We start from the raw sequence: 16,603 nt of genomic DNA, 5'->3' as shown, positions 1-16,603 counted from the left end.
AACATGTTACGTATGTTAGGTATAAGCATCTGGCGATGTGATATGTTTTACAGCAAATGAGGGTGGATAAGTGCCCAGGGCTGAAAAGAGGTTTTGCAGGCTGGAGTGGGAGAAAACGGAGCAGATGCTGGAGCTCTGATGGAGACATCACTGGACACAGATCAGGTTCCATATGACAGGCGGAGAACAAATGTGCTCCTTTACACAGGCCGGACCAAAGTCAAAAGCCAGATACTTGTATGTCACTAAATATGACTTCTCTGACAGGGAAATAATTAAAGGGAACTCGCAGGGACAGGAGGTATCCAGACTTGAAAAATCAGCGATTGCTTAGGGACGGTCAGTGTGGCTATGTTCATGGGAAATCCAGCCTCAGTAATCTGACTGAATGTTTTGAGGAAGTAACTAAATTTACTCACGAGGACAGTTCAGTGGACATTGGACTTCAGTTAGGCCTTTGACAAGGACCGGCGTTACAGACTGATCCAAACGTATCGAACCCATGGGACCCAGGGCAGGTTGGATCCAACATTGAATTGGCAACATGAGACAGGGGGAGTGGGAGGGTTTGCGTTTCTGACTGTAAGTCAGTGACCAGCGGTCATCGAGTCATTGTGTTGCAGAGCACAGAAATGGGCCCTTCTGCCCACTATATTGTCCCGACCATTTGCCCATCCACACTACTCCCATCTACCTGAATTAGGGCCGTGTACTTCTGTGTCTATCTGTTAAGTGTTTCAGTAAATGTCCCTTCAATGTGGTGCTGGTCTGATTCCACACCTTCCTCCGGCAGCGCGCTCCGATATCACCCACTTTCAATGCAAAAACATACCCCTCAGGACCCCTTTAAAACTCCTTCCTCCCACCGTAAACCTGTGCCCTCTTGTTGTTGATTCACAACCACGGGAAAAATATTTTGACCATCCACACTTTCTCTGCCTCTCATCATCTTATACACCGCAATAGGGTCACCTCTCAGACTACGTCACTCCAGGAAGCACCAGCCAAGCCTTTCCAATCTCTCCCATGACTAAAGCCCTCCAATCCGGACAACATACTGGTGAATCTCCTCTCAACCCTCTCCAGAGCAATCACATCCTTTCTCTACTGTGATAACCATAATTCCACACAATCCTTCAAGTGTGGCCGTACTCATAAAGTAGCGACGTTATATCGTGTCTCTTCTTTTCTCTGCCCTGACCAATGAACGCACACATACCATCCGCCATCTTCACCATCCTATCCACCTGTGTTGCAGTTTAAGGTAAGATGAACATGGACCCCAAGGTCTCTCTGCTCTTCAACATTCCCTGGTGACCCACCATTTATGGGACACGTTACATCCTTGGATGATCTGCCAGAAGCACCACCTCACGCTTGTCAGCATTAAATTCCATCTGCCAACACTCTGACCAACTTTCCAACTGATCTGTATCCTGCTGTAGACTGAGACAACCTTCCTCATTATCTACATCCCCAATGTTGGTGAAAACCTTCTCCATTCACGTCCATGTCATTGATGTACATCACAAACAGCATAGATCCCAGAACGGATCGCTGTGGCACTCCACATTATAATATCATTCAAGGCTTTAGTCCAGTTCATGCTTCTTGAGAGGTGTTGGGTGGGGTGATTCATTCTTGCCTTGAAAGGAGTTTGCAACAGGTGACAAGCCTCTCTAGCTGGAATGAGACATTCTCCTGGTGTGGAGACAGAGAGAAGGAACTTTTCAGGGGAGAGTGCAGGTTCCATGGTGTAATGGTGAGCACTCTGGATTTTGAATCCAGCGATTCGAGTTCGAATCTCGGTGGAACCTTCCTGTTGGTGATCTGGCAGTTGGTCAATTTAGCACGTGCAAGTTGAAAGGGCGGGTTTCAAGGCAGAGTCGGGGATGTGGTGGGTTGCTTCTTCAGTCGTTTTGTAACGCCAGACTGTCCTTTCTGCTGCTAAGTCAGCAGAGACAGACTGGTGCTGTCTGGAGCTGTGAACCAGAGTGTTTTGTGGAGCATTCTGATGAACTACGTGGACGGTGTTCAATGGCAGAGTCGACACTCAGCAGTGCGGTCCCCGGATACAAGAGGTTTGTTCACGTCCCTGTACAGAATCAGCTCACAGGCAGTTCCACTGAGTTATAGACAGTTGTGGGTTTTACACAACAAATGCAGCGACACACTCTGAACTGTCATCTTCCTGGCGTTCACAGCATTTAACACTTAATGCAAGTGAAAAGCCACCGACCCCGTACACCTTGGTAACCCTGTTGCATCAGCTGCTTGCCCAATCCCAGTCCTATTCCTTATCATTGTTCTTCTCATTAAGCTTTTAAAATTATCCAAACCTCTTCACAGAGTCAGAGTTGGGCAAGGCCGTCTCTGAGACGTCCTGGAGTCTTGTGGTGAGGATGTTATTGCTTGGTCTGTGGATCTGCTGTTGTCGTGGTGATCAGGTGCAGAGGGAATCCAGACACATCCTGAACCAGTATTGACCCTCCCTCTTTTTGTACACTGGAGAGCTTCTCTTCACATTCCCCATTAATCCTCTGACCTGCCCAGTGAGTTTGTCAGTGACTCTGGTCGGTAGTCACTTCACACCGGACTTCCTCCACACTCTGCATCACAAAACCAGTCTAAACCACATTTGCACAGTGCTGCAGTATAACCACAGCGGTCCGGGCCACTTGACCCTGCAGATGCTCACTGTGACTCTGTAACTCTGATATCCTCCCATCTTGTAGAGGATAATGTCAAAAACTCACTTCACACATTAAATCACAGTGTCGGTAGTCCTGAATGATGTCCACACTGACACGTGGGTGCATCTTCATCGCTCCACTGAAGGATACGTTTCTTGTCACCTCAGCCCAAAGGTACACGGTTGGGCAAGGAATAGCAGTCAGCATTTGCTGTGGTTCCATGGTGTAATGGTGAGCACTCTGGACTCTGATCCAGCGAACCCAGTTCAAATCTCGGTGGAACCCGTTTGCTGTCAAGTGCTGTTCTGACATTGCGGAAGCATGCAGAGGTTGTGTCTCTGAACTTCTGATGAAGTAAAGCAGCCACCTGAGCTTTCGCTGCCATTCGTTTCATTCAAGGTCTCAGTCCAACTCCATCGGTCCTGAGATTCTACATTTTGCAGGTCTGTCTGGAATATGAGTTAAACGATCAGATCAAGGAGAAGTAGAGATCTATGAGAATCTTCAAGAGATTCAGTCCATCCAATGGGAAACAGACCGAGGAGAAGAATTGAAGCCATATAGTGCAGTCAGTTTGATTACTTACAATGTGGTATAATGTGTGAGGTGAGTTTACGACATTATCCTTGTACAGGATGAGAGGGTATCAGAGTTACAGACTTACAGTGAGCTTCTGTGTGGTCAGGTGGTCCAGACCGCTGTGGTTATACAGCAGCACTGTGCAAATGTGTTTCAGGCTGGTTTTGTGATGCATCGTCTTGAAAAACTGTGGTAACATTAAGGATCCAGGGAATCTGAGAGATCACTGAGGGAATCTATGTGTGGAGACACGGGAGATGGGCAAGGTGTTAAACGAACACTTTTCCTCAGTATTTACATCACGTAGGAACTGGGAACTAGTGAGTTCAGGGAATATAACCGTGGTATCCAGAAACATGTCGATATTACAAATGAGAATGTGTTAGTGGTGTTGAACTGCATCAAGGTGGATAAAACCCTGGGGTCTTGGCATGATTTTTCTGGTCCAAATGCTGACTGTTTTTCCTGGCCCAACCCTGTACACTTCGGCTGAAACATCATGAAAATCTCTTTGTACTCTCGGAATTACAAGGCAATTAATTTGAATCCACACCGAACACGTTACGCATGTGATTTATAAGAATGAGCAGATGTTAAATGTTTTATACCAAATTAGGGTGGATGTCCTCAAGGTGAGGGGATGTTTCGCAGGCTGGTGGGGAACACAACGGAGAAGATGGCTGAATCACTGATGGATACTTCTCCGGTTACAGATAATGTTCCCTGAGACAGGCGGTGAACAAATGTACTCCTTTAGACAAGCGGGGCCACAGGGAAAGGCCAGGCACTTTTAGCTCAGTAAGCCTTACATCTCTGACAGAGAAATTATTAAAGGTAACTCTCAGGGACAGGATTGATCCAGACTTGGAAACGCAGGGATGCTGAGGGAAGGTTAGTGTGGCTTTGTTCATGGGAAATCCAGCCTCATCAATCTGATTGAATGTTTTGAGGAAGTAACTAAGTTTATTCACGAGGACAGTTCAGTGGACGTTGGATTTCAGCGAGGCCTTTAATGAGGGCCGCTGCTATAGACTATCCAAACGTTTCGAGCCATGGGACTCAGGGAAGTTTGGATCCAACATTGACTTGACAACAAGAGGCAGTGGGTGTTGGACAGTTTGCGTTTCTGACTGTAAGTCAGTGACCAGCGGTCATGGAGTCAATGTGTTGTACAGCACAGAAAAGTGCCCTTCTTCCCACCATAACCGTGCCGACCATTTGCCAATCCACACTACTCCCATCGGCCTGCATTAGTGCCGTGTCTTTCTATGTCTCTCTATTAGGTGTTTCTGTAAATGTCCCTTCAATGTGATGCTGGTCTGATTCCACACACTCCTCGGGCAGGGCGCTCCGATATCACTCACTCTCTGTGTAAAAACTTACCCCTCAGGTCCCCTTCAAACTTCCTTCCCCCCACCTTAAACTTGTGCCCTCTTGATGTTGATCCCCAACCATGGGAAAAAGATTTCGACCACCCACACTTTCTCTGCCTCTCATAATCTTATACAGCTCTATAGGTTCACCTCTCAGCCTCCTTCACTCCAGGGAACAGCAGCCCAGCCTCTCCAATCTCTCCCCTAATTAAAGCCTTCCGATCAGGGCAACGTCCTGCTGAATATCCTCTGCACTCTCTCCAGTGCAATCACATCCTTTCTCTATTGTGGAGACCAGAATTGCACATAATCCTTCAAGAGTGGCCATACTCATAAAGTTTCAACGTTATATTGTGACTCTTCTGTTCTCTGCCCTGACCAATGAAGGCAAACATGCCATCCGCCTTCTTCACCATCGTATCCACCTGTGTTGCAACTTTAAGGTACGATGGACATGGACCCCAAGGTCTCTATGCTCTTCAACATTCCCTGGTGACCCACCATTTATCGGACACGTCCCAGCCTTGGATGATCTGCCTGAAGCATCACCTCACCCTTGTCAGGATTAAATTCCATATGCCAACACTCTGACCAACTTTCCAACTGATCTGTATCCTGCTGTAGACTGAGACAACCTTCCTTATTATCTACATCATCTATTTTTGTGAAAACATTCTCCATTCACGTCCATGTCATTAAAATGCATCACAATCAGCTTAGATCCCAGCACGGATCGCTGTGGTACTCCACATTATAATATCATCCAAGGCGTTAGTCCAGTCATGCGTCTTGAGAGATGTTGGGTGGAGTGATTCATTCTTGTCGTGAAAGGAGTTTGCAACAGATGACAAGCCTCTATAGCTGGAATGAGACATTGTCCTGGTGTGGAGACAGAGAGAAGGAACTTATCATGGGAGAGTGCAGGTTCCATGGTGTAATGGTGAGCACTCTGGACTTTGAATCCAGCGATCCGAGTTCGAATCTCGGTGGAACCTTCCTGTTGGTGATCTGGCAGTTGGTCAATTTAGCACGTGCAAGTTGAAAGGGCTGGTTTCATTGCAGAGTCGGCGATCTGGTGGGTTGCTTCTGCAGTCATTTAGTAACGCCAGCCTGTCCTTTGTGCTGCTAAATCAGCAGAGGGCAGACTGGTACAGTCTGGAGCTGTGAACCAAAGTGTTTTGTGGAGGGTTATGGTCAACTACGTGGACAGTGTTAAATAACAGAGTTGACACTCAGCAGTGCAGTCTCCGGATACCAGCAGTTTCTTCACGCCCCTGCGGACAAACAGCTCAAAGGCATTTCCACCGAGTAATAAACTGTTGTGGGGTTTACACAACAAATGCAGCGACAGACTCTGAATTGTCAGCTTCCTGGTGTTCACAACATTTAACACTTCCTGCCTGTGAAAACCCACCGACCCTGTTCACCTTGGTAATCCTGTTACATCAGCTGCTTCTCGAATCCTATCCAGTCATTATGTCTATTCTTCTCGTTCCGCTTTGACAATTGTCCCAACTATCTTCACAGAGCCAGATTCGGCCAAGTTCGTCTCTGAGACTTCCTGGTGTCCTGCGGTGAGTATGCAGTTGCAGGGTCTGTTGATCTGCTGTCGTCGTGCTGATCATTGGCAGAGGAAATAAAGGCACATCTTCAACCCGTATTGTCCCTCCTTGACTTTGTACACCGGAGACTTTCTCTTTACACTCCCCATTAATCCTCTGACCTTCCCAGTGAGGTTTTCAGTGTCTCTGGTCGGTACTCACTTCACACCGGACTTCCTCCACACTCTGAATCACCAAACCAGCCTGAACACCATTTGCGCAGTGAGCTGTATAAAAACAGTGCTCGGGGCCACCTGACGCTGCAGGTGCTCACTGTAACTCTGTAAGTCTGATAACCTCCCATCCTGTGTGAGGATAATATCACAAACTCACTTCACACATTATGAAACTGTGTCGGTAGTGCTGAAAGATGTTCACACTGACACGTGGCAGATCTTCATCTCTCTACAGGGGGATAAGTGTTTTGTCACCTCAGCTGAAGGATACACCTGATGGCCAGGAAATACCGTCAACATTTGTTGTGGTTCCTTGGTGTAATGGTGAGCACTTTGGACTCTGAATCCAGCTATCCGAGTTCAAATCTCGGTGGAACGTGTTTGCTGTCAACTGCTGTGTTGCCCTTGCGGATGCATGCAGAGGTTGTGCCTCCGAACATTTGATGAAAAAAAGCAGCCATCAGAGCTTTCGCTCCAATTCGTTTCATTCAAGGTCTCAGTCCAACTTCATGCGTCCTGATATTGTTCCCTTCTTGGCTGATGTCATTCTTTCTTGGCTTGTGTTTGCACCCAGTGACAAGCGCATCTCAGCAAAGTGAAAATGATTGAGGGTGTGTAGGTGCTCTGGTGTAATGATGAGCATTCTGGACTTTGAATCCAGTGATCCGAGTTCAAATCTCGCTGGAACCTTCATGCTTGTTGGCAAGTTGGGAAATTTTCGGCATGCAAGTTGAAAACCTGGGATTGTTGGCAGAGTTGAGATTGCCGTTGTTTGGTATCGATGTTAATTAAGAATATGAGGCCAGGCATTTTGTGCTGTTAGATCAGCAGTAGTCAGGCTTGCTGCTGATGGAGTCCAGAGTTGTGAAAGATTGTGTTTTGCAGAGCGCTCTGGTGAACTGTGTGGACAGTGTTATGCAACAGATTCGAAACGTCTGGTCTCAGGATAAAACCTGTCTACACTGCCCAAGGTATTACCATGAGCAACTGAATAATGATGAATATTAGGGATATAATTCTGCTGAAGAGGTGAATATCAACAGTCCATCAGCAATTTCTTAATCTCTTAATCACGTTCTGACGTAAACTTCCTTTCTCGATTTCCTACCCACTTCTGTCAACTCGGAGATAACGTTGTGGTGTTCTCTGACCACAGGGGAATCAACTTCTTACTTCCTTAGTCCATGTATTCAGGATTGAGCCGGACAAAAGATTTCAGCGGTTGCTGTGGTTCCATGGTGTAATGGGGAGCACTCTGGACTCAATCCAGCGATCCGAGTTCACATGTCGGTGGAACCTGTTTGCTGTCAAGGGCTGTGCTGCCCTTGCGGATGCATGCAGAGGTTGTGTCTCTGAACTTCTGATGAACCAAAGCAGTCACCGGAGCTTTCCTTGCAATTCGTTTCAATCAAGATCTCAGTCCAACTCCATGGGTCCAGAGATCCTACATTTTTCGGATCTGTCCGATTATGAGTTAAACGATCAGATCAAGGAGAAGTAGAGATCCATGAGAATCTTCAATAAATTCAGTCCATCCAATGGGAAACAGACCGAGGAGAAGAACTGATGCCAGATCGTGCAGTCAGTTTGATCACTTACAATGTGGTATAATTTGTGAGGTGAGTTTATGACATTATCCTTGTGCAGGATGTGAAAGTATCAGAGTTACAGAGTCACACTGAGCTTCTGTGTTGTCAGGTGGTCCAGAACGCTGTGGTTATACAGCAGCACTGTGCAAATGTGTTTCAGGATGGTTTTGTGATGCATCGTCTTGAGCAAATGCCGTAACCTAAAGGATCCAGGAAAATTGAGAGATCACTGTGGGAATCCATGTGTGGAGACACGGGACATCGGCAAGATGTTAAACGAACGTTTCTCCTCAGTATTTACCATCACGTCGGAACTGGGAACCAGTGAGTTCAGGGAAATGAGCTGTGGTATTCCGAAATATGTCAACATTATAAACGAGAAAGTGTTGGCTGTGTTGAAGTGCATCAAGGTGGATAAAACCCTGGGGCCTTGGCATGGTTTTCCTGCCCCAACACTGTACACTTGGGCTGAAGCATCATGAAAGTCTTCCTGTACCTTCGGTATTACAAGCCAATTCATTTGAGACCACACTGAACAGGTTACATATGTTATTTATAGAAATGAACTGATGTTAATTGTCTTATACCAAATAAGGGTGGATGTCCCCAGGTTGCGCGGTTTTTTCGCAGGCTGGTGGGCAACACAACGGAGTAGATGGCTAGAGCTCTGATGGAGACTTCACTCGGCACAGATCAGGTTCCCTGTGACAGGCGGTGAACAAATGTGCTCCTTTAGACTGGCCGGGCCACAGGGAAGGTCCGGGTAATTATAGCTAAGTAGGTCTGACATCTCTGACAGGAAAATAATTAAATGTAACTCTCAGGGACAGGATTGATCCAGACTTCCGAAAGCAGGGATTGCTTAGGGACTGTCAGTGTGGCTTTGTTGATGGGAATACCAGCCGCAGCATCTGATTGAATGTTTTGAGGAAGTAACTGAGTTTATTCACTAGGACAGTTCAGTGGACGTTGGACTTCAGTGAGGCTTTTGACAAGGACCGGCGTTATCGACTGATCCAAACGTTACGATCCCAGGGCACCCAGGGCAGGTTGGATCCAACATTGAATTGGCAACATGAGGCAGGGGGTGTGGGAGGGTTTGCGTTTCTGACTGTATGTCAGTGACTAGCAGTCATGGAGTCATTGTGTCGTACAGTACCGAAATGGGCCCTTCGGCCCACCTCATCCGTGCCGAACATTTCCCGATCACCACTACTCCCATCTGCCAGCATTAGGGTCGTGAGCTTCTGTGTCTATCTGTTAGGTGTTTCAATAAACGTCCCTTCAGTGTAGTGCTGGTCAGACTCCACACCCTCCTCCTGCAGCGCGCTGCGATATCACCCACTCTCTCTGTAAAAACTTACCGCTCAGGTCCCCTTTAAACCTCCTTCCTCCCACCTTTAACCTGTGCCCTCTTGTTGTTGATTCCCAACCATGGGAAAAAGATTTTGACTATCCACACTTTCTCTGCCTCTCTTCATTTTATACACATCTATATGGTCACCGCTCAGCCTCCTTCACTCCAGGGAACACCAGCTCAGCATCTCCAATCTCTCCCTTAACTAAAGCCCTCCAATTCGGACAACATCCTGGTGAATCTCCTCTACACTCTCTCCAGATCAATCACATGCTTTCTGTATTGTGGAGACCAGAATTGCACACATTCTCTCAAGTGTGGCTGTACTCATAAGGTTGCAACGTCAGATCGTGACTCTTCTGTTCTCTGCCCTGACCAATGAAGGCACACATGCCATCCACCTTCTTCACCATCGTATCCACCTGTGTTGCAACTTTAAGGTACGATGGACATGGACCCCAAGGTCTCTATGCTCTTCAACATTCCCTGGTGACCCACCATTTATCGGACACGTCCCAGCCTTGGATGATCTGCCTGAAGCATCACCTCACCCTTGTCAGGATTAAATTCCATCTGCCAACACTCTGACCAACTTTCCAACTGATCTGTATCCTGCTGTAGACTGAGACAACCTTCCTTATTATCTACATCATCTATTTTTGTGAAAACATTCTCCATTCACGTCCATGTCATTAAAATGCATCACAATCAGCTTAGATCCCAGCGCCAATCGCTGTGGTACACCACATTATCATATCATTCAAGGCCTTAGTCCAGTCATGCGTCTTGAGAGGTTTTGGGTGGGGTAATTCCTTCTTGTCTGGAAAGGAGTTTGCAGCAGGTGAGGAGCCCCTCCAGCTGGAATGAGACATTCTCCTGGTGGGGAGACAGAGAGAAGGAACTTATCATGGGAGAGTGCAGGTTCCATGGTGTAATGGTGAGCACTCTGGGCTTTGAATCTAGCGATCCGTGTTCGAATCTCGGTGGAATCTTCATGTTGGTGATTTTGCAGTTGACCAATTTAGAACGTGCAATTTGAAAGGCCGGGTTTCTTGGCCGAGTTGGGAATGTGGTGCTTTGTTCCTCCATTCAATTAGTAAAGCCTGTCTGTCCTTTGTGCTGCTAAATCAGCAGAGGGCAGACTGGTGCTGTCTGGAGCTGTGAACCAGAGTGTTTTCTGGAGTGTTCAGGTCAACTACGTGGACAGTGTTAAATAACAGAGTCGACACTCAGCAGTCCGGTCTCCGGATAAAAGCAGTTTATTGACGTCCCTGCAGAGAAACAGCTCACAGGCATTTCCAGTGAGTTATAGACTGTTGTGGGTTTTACACAGCAAATGCAGCGACACACTCTGAACTGTCAGCTTCCTGGTGTTCCTGCCAGTGAAAAGCGAACGACCCTGTACACCTTGATAACCATTTTGCATCAGCTGATTGCCCAATCCCAGTCCTGGCCATTATGACTGTTCTCGTTCAGCTTTGAAAATTATTCCCACCCTCTTCACAGTGTCAGATTTGGCCATGTTCGTCTCTGAGACATCCTGGTGTCTTGTGGTGAGGATGTAGTTTTTTGGTGTGTGGATGTGCTGTTGTCGTGGTTCAGAGGGAATCCAGACACATCCTGAACCCGTATTGTCCCTCCGTCTTTTTGTACACCGATGAGTTTCTCTTCACACTCCCCATTAATCCTCTAACCTGCCCATTTAGCTTGTCAGTGGCTCCAGTCGGTACTCTCTTCACACTGGACTTCCTCCACACTCTGCATTACAAAACCAGCCTGAACCTCATTTGCACAGTGCTGCTGTATAACGACAGCGGTCTGGGCCAGCTGACCCTGCAGATGCTCAATGTGACTCTGTAACTCTGATATCCTCCCATCCTGTTTGAGGTTAATGTCACAACCTCACTTCACACACTATACCACAGTGTGGTTTGTCCTTAGTGATGTCCACACTGACACGTGGTTGCATCTTCATCGCTCCCCAGGGGGATAAGTTTCTTGTCACCTCAGCCCAAGTGTGCACTGTTGGGCCAGGAAAAGCCGTAAGCATTTGCTGTGGTTCCATGTTGTAATGGTGAGCACTCTGGACTTTGAATCCAGCGATCCGAGTTCAAATCTCGGTGGAACCTGTTTACTGTCAAGTGCTGTGCTGCCCTTGCGAATGCATGCAGAGATTGGGCCTCCGAATTTTTGAGGAACAAAAACAGCCGTCTGAGCTTTCCCTCAGAATCATTTCACTCAAAGTCTAAGTACAACTCCATGGGTCCTATGGATCTTTCCCTTCTTGGATGATATCGTTCATTCCTGTGTTCAGTTTGCAGCCGGTGACAAGCCCATCTTAGCAGAGTGAAAATGATTGAGCGTGTGCAGGTTCCATGGTGTAATGTTGAGTACTCTGAATTTTGAATCCAGTGAACCGAGTTCAAATCTCGCTGGAACGTTAAAATTTGCTGGCAAGTTAGTAAATTTTGGGCGTGCAAGTTGAAAACCTGGGATTGTTGGCAGAGATGAGATTGTCGCTGTTTGGTCTCGATGTTAATTAAGAATCTGAGGCCAGACATTTTGTGCTGTTACATCAGCAGTAGTCAGGTGTTATGGACTCAGTGAAAGTCCCTTTAAGATGGAGTGTGTGTGTGTATGTGTGTGTGGGGCGTGCTTACGTCAATAGAAGATAAAGGACATAATGACGTTGTTGAAGAAGTTAGAAGAAGAAAGGAGAGAGAGAGAGAGAGAGAGAGAGAAGGGAGAGAGACACCAGCTTGCTTGATTTCTCTATCGATGGATGAGAAACAATAACTGTGTTTGCTACTGAAATCCATGTATGGAAGTTGGAAGTAATCCGGTGGAGTTCACTTTGTTGCTGACCTGTAGAAGGAAACAGGTATTTGTGTGTGGACGACCACGATTCGGATGCTTTTCGGGGTGAGGAAGTCACTACCGAGTAAACGCTGGAGTGTCGTTTGGGTTCCATCATGGAACATTTGGATTTCATATTTACTCTCCCTATGTTTCTCTACGTCTACGTCTTATCTTCAGACAACGGTGGTTGTTGAAGAAGCCCTTGCTCATGTTTCACCTTATGGCTTGCGGAACTGAACTTTAAGAACCATTCCGGAACTGGGAGTTTTGGACTTTGTCACACACACACACGACGAGATTAGTTTTGGGGTTAACGTTCGAGGTTTAACATTTTTGAATTCTAACATACTAACATTTTGACTTTTATTTTACGTATTATCATAAGTAGTGATTAATAAAATAGTTTTTAACACTAAATCATGCTCAGTGTGTTTCTTTTGTTGCTGGTTCGTGACAAAATTGGGGGCTCGTCCGGGATAGTTCCCAAGGTTAACGAGATTCGTCCGGGATAGTTCCCAAGGTTAACGAGTGTCGTCAGGGATTGTACCCCAGATTGACGAGATTTGTTCGGGATTCAATCCAAAGATTTTTGAGGGAGGTCTGATAAATTCTTTTTTATTGGCTTGTGTGTGTGGAAACCAGCAGCAATGGATATTAAGGCATTTTTGGAGTCACCAACCCAAACGGGATTGGAGGTGGCGAAAAAGGATGATCTGATAAAGATTGCTACAAGGCTAAACCTTACAGAAGTAAAGCAGTCTATGAGAAAGGCAGATATTCAGAGACTGATAGCTGGCCATTATGTGGAAAAGAAGGTGTTTGAGAAGGAAGTGTTAAAACAGTTTCCTGGCAGTGAAATAGCAATTTCTGAGGCACAGGTGCAGCTGGCAAAGATAGAGGCTGAACGAGAGCAAACCCAGTTAAAGATAGAGGCTGAACGAGAGAAATTAGAGGCCGAACAAAAGCTAACTCAGATGAAGATAGAGGCTGATCTAGCAATGAAGCAGATGGAATTGAAGAGGATGGAGCTGGACAGTGAGGAGAAGGAGAAACAGAGGCAGCATGAGTTAGAAATGAAGCGTAGGAGTTCGGAAACTGATTCTGATGATGGTTTTGCAGCCAGCAGGGAGGTTCGATTAGTCCCTCCTTTTGAGGAAGATCAGGTTGATCAGTATTTCCAACATTTTGAAAAGGTTGCTGTGAGTTCAAACTGGCCAAGGAAAGGATGGGCTCTTATGGTACAGAGTGTGATTAAAGGTAAAGCTCAAAAAGCTTATTCTGCTTTGTCTGCTGAGGATGCAGCTGATTATACCAAGGTAAAACAAGCTATTTTGAAGGCCTATGAATTGGTACCTGAAGCTTATAGACAAAAATTCAGAGACTTGAGGAAATCTGCAGATCAGACTTATATGGAATTTGCCAATGGAAAGAGAATATGTTTTGAACGATGGTGCCTGGCTAAATATGTAGATGGGGATTATGATAAATTGACAGAATTGATACTAGTGGAAGACTTTAAAAGATGTGTTCCAGCTGAATTAACAACATATTTAAATGAAAAGGCAGTGGAAACTTTACAAGAAACTGCTAGGTTGGCAGATGATTATGCTTTAACCCATAAATCCAAATGGGGACAACCTAAAACCTTTCAAAAGAGTTACAAAGACAATCCAGGTAAACCAGAGATTAAATTGGGAGGTAATCAAAAAGGAAAAGATGAAAAGAAGCCAGGGCTGGAGAAACCTGTTGAGCGTACTTGTTATTACTGTAGGAAACCTGGCCATGTGATATCTAATTGTGCCCTTTTGAAGAAAAGGAAGGAAGCTGTGCCCAATGCTTGCTTTCAGGCAATTAAAAATCAAAAAGGTTTAGGAGATGCTGTTAAATATCAGTCCTTGCAAGAGGTAAAAGCGGAAAAGTTGGAGGAGGTGAGAAAGGAATTCCGTTCGTATGTATCAGAGGGTTTTGTTTCACTGAATGATGAGTCACCCCAGGTGCCAGTGAAAATTCTTAGAGATACTGGGGCTAGTCAATCTCTCTTGCTGGACAGTGTTTTAAATTTTGGTGAAGAAAGTGACACTGGTGAAGTAAATCTAGTGCGAGGCGTTACAGATGACACCATGTCTGTCCCTTTACACAAGGTGATTTTAAAGTCAAAGTTCGTAGAAGGACCAGTCGAGATAGGGATAAGACCTAGTTTGCCAGTGGAAGGAGTTTCTTTGTTATTGGGAAATGACCTTGCAGATGGAGAAATTGTTCCTGTGGTACGGTTAACAACCAAACCAAGGATTAATGAGTCTGAGAATGATCCAGATGTTTACCCATCATGTGCGGTGACTCGAGCTAAAGCTAAGGAATTAGCCAAGACAGACAGTCCGGTGCAGTCTGATGTGGTTCCTTGTGACAGTCCTAAACAGGAAGAAAATTATGATGCCTTATCTGAGACTTTTCTGTCTTCATTGGAGGATCAACATCCTTATAGTGAGCCTGAATTTAAAGATTTGTCTTTGTCAAGGAAGGATTTTATGGTGGAACAGACAAGGGACCCTGAATTGACAGAATTGAAAGAAAAAGCTCTCTCATGTGAGGAGATTGAAAAAGTGCCAACTGGATACTATGTCAAAAATGGAGTGTTAATGAGGAAGTGGAGACCTCCTCATGTTCCTGTTAATGAGGAATGGGAAGTTATTCATCAGGTTGTTGTTCCAAAAGTTTCTAGGGATGAGATTTTAAACCTGGCCCACAGTATGCCTTTGGGTGGTCATTTTGGTGTGAATAAAACTGTAGGGATGATCTTGAAACAATTCTATTGGCCTGGTTTGAGAAAAGATGTGGTGATGTTTTGTCGAACCTGTCACACATGTCAGATGGTAGGTAAACCAAATCAAAAACCCCCTGTGGCTCCGTTGAAACCAATTCCTGCTTTTGGTGAGCCCTTTTTGAAGGTGATTGTGGACTGTGTTGGCCCATTACCAAAGTCTAAGACTGGAAATCAGTATTTGTTAACCATCATGTGTGCCACTTCTAGATTTCCAGAGGCAATACCCCTTAGAAATATTAAGGCCAAGACGGTGTCAAAGGCTCTTGTAAAATGTTTTACTTTGTTTGGTTTGCCAAAAGAAATCCAATCTGATCAAGGTAGTAATTTTATGTCAAAAATTTTTCAACAAATAGTCTATGAGCTGGGAGCAAAGCAGATTGTATCATCTACATATCACCCAGAATCTCAAGGAGCTCTGGAGAGATTTCATTCTACTCTCAAAAATATGCTGAAGACTTATTACTTTGAAAACACCAAGGATTGGGACGAAGGTATCCATTTACTTTTGTTTGCCGTTAGCGAATCGATCCAGGAGTCAATAGGATTTAGTCCGTTTGAGCTTGTATTTGGACATAGGGTGAGAGGACCTTTGGAGTTGTTGAGAGAGCAATGGGTTAATGAGGAAGTTGACTTGAGTCTGTTGGACTATGTCCAAAAATTTAAAACTCGGTTGGAGAGAGTCTGCCAGCTAGCGACAGAGAATTTGAAAACCAGCCAGATAAGAATGAAGTCATATTTTGATAGACGTGCTCGGCCTAGGACATTTGCAGTGGGGCAAAAGGTGTTGGTATTTTTCCCTAGCCAAAATAATCCCTTGCAATCTCGTTTTTCTGGACCCTATGTTATTGAATCTCGAGTGACTGATCTAACATATATAATCAAAACACCAGATAGACGCAAGAAAACACAACTCTGTCATGTAAACATGCTAAAACCTTATTATGAGACGGATTCAGTTGTGGCCTTGGTGGATGATGTGAAGGTTGTTTCTAGAATGCCTGATGTTGATGTTGAGGAAGGCCAATTTAGACCAAATATTGTTCCATCGAAACTAAAAAACCAAAATATCCTGGAGAACCTTGAAACGAAGTTGGACCATTTACAAGTTTCACAAAAACAACAGATGAGAGAATTAATTTTAAAATTTAAAAATTTGTTCCCAGATTTTCCAAACAGAACATCGATAATTACCCATGATGTTGATGTTGGGGATGCAAAACCAATCAAACAACACCCATATCGAATCAATGTGGAAAAAATTAAACTTGTTGATCAGGAAATAAAATACATGTTGGAAAATGATATTATTAGACATTCTACTTCAAATTGGAGTTCGCCCTGTGTTATTGTACCTAAACCTGATGGAACTGTTAGATTTTGCACAGATTACAGGAAAGTGAATGCTGTAACAAAGTCAGATGCTTACCCTATTCCTAGGGTGGATGATTGCATAGACAGAGTGGGAAAGGCAAAATTTCTTACAAAGATTGACCTATTAAAAGGGTACTGGTGTGTTCCATTAACAGATAGAGGAAGGGAGATTTCAGCTTTCGTA

At 45.1% G+C, this 16,603-nt stretch overlaps 3 non-coding genes across 3 annotated transcripts; all 3 read left to right on the top strand.

Annotated features, from left to right (window-relative positions):
- The first annotated feature begins 1,745 nt into the window (after window positions 1-1,745).
- On the top strand, window positions 1,746-1,817 carry trnaq-uug (transfer RNA glutamine (anticodon UUG)). Its single transcript has one exon. It is a non-coding gene; the product is annotated as a tRNA-Gln (tRNA).
- A 3,751-nt stretch (window positions 1,818-5,568) lies between these two features.
- Window positions 5,569-5,640, top strand: trnaq-uug (transfer RNA glutamine (anticodon UUG)). Its single transcript has one exon. It is a non-coding gene; the product is annotated as a tRNA-Gln (tRNA).
- A 5,785-nt stretch (window positions 5,641-11,425) lies between these two features.
- On the top strand, window positions 11,426-11,497 carry trnaq-uug (transfer RNA glutamine (anticodon UUG)). Its single transcript has one exon. It is a non-coding gene; the product is annotated as a tRNA-Gln (tRNA).
- Window positions 11,498-16,603: the final 5,106 nt, after the last annotated feature.

The sequence above is a fragment of the Pristis pectinata genome, chromosome 37, assembly GCF_009764475.1.
Source record: "Pristis pectinata isolate sPriPec2 chromosome 37, sPriPec2.1.pri, whole genome shotgun sequence".
NCBI lineage: Eukaryota > Metazoa > Chordata > Chondrichthyes > Rhinopristiformes > Pristidae > Pristis > Pristis pectinata.
The sequence above is the reverse complement of the archived record's forward strand: the minus strand, read 5'-3'. Positions and strand labels throughout refer to the sequence as shown.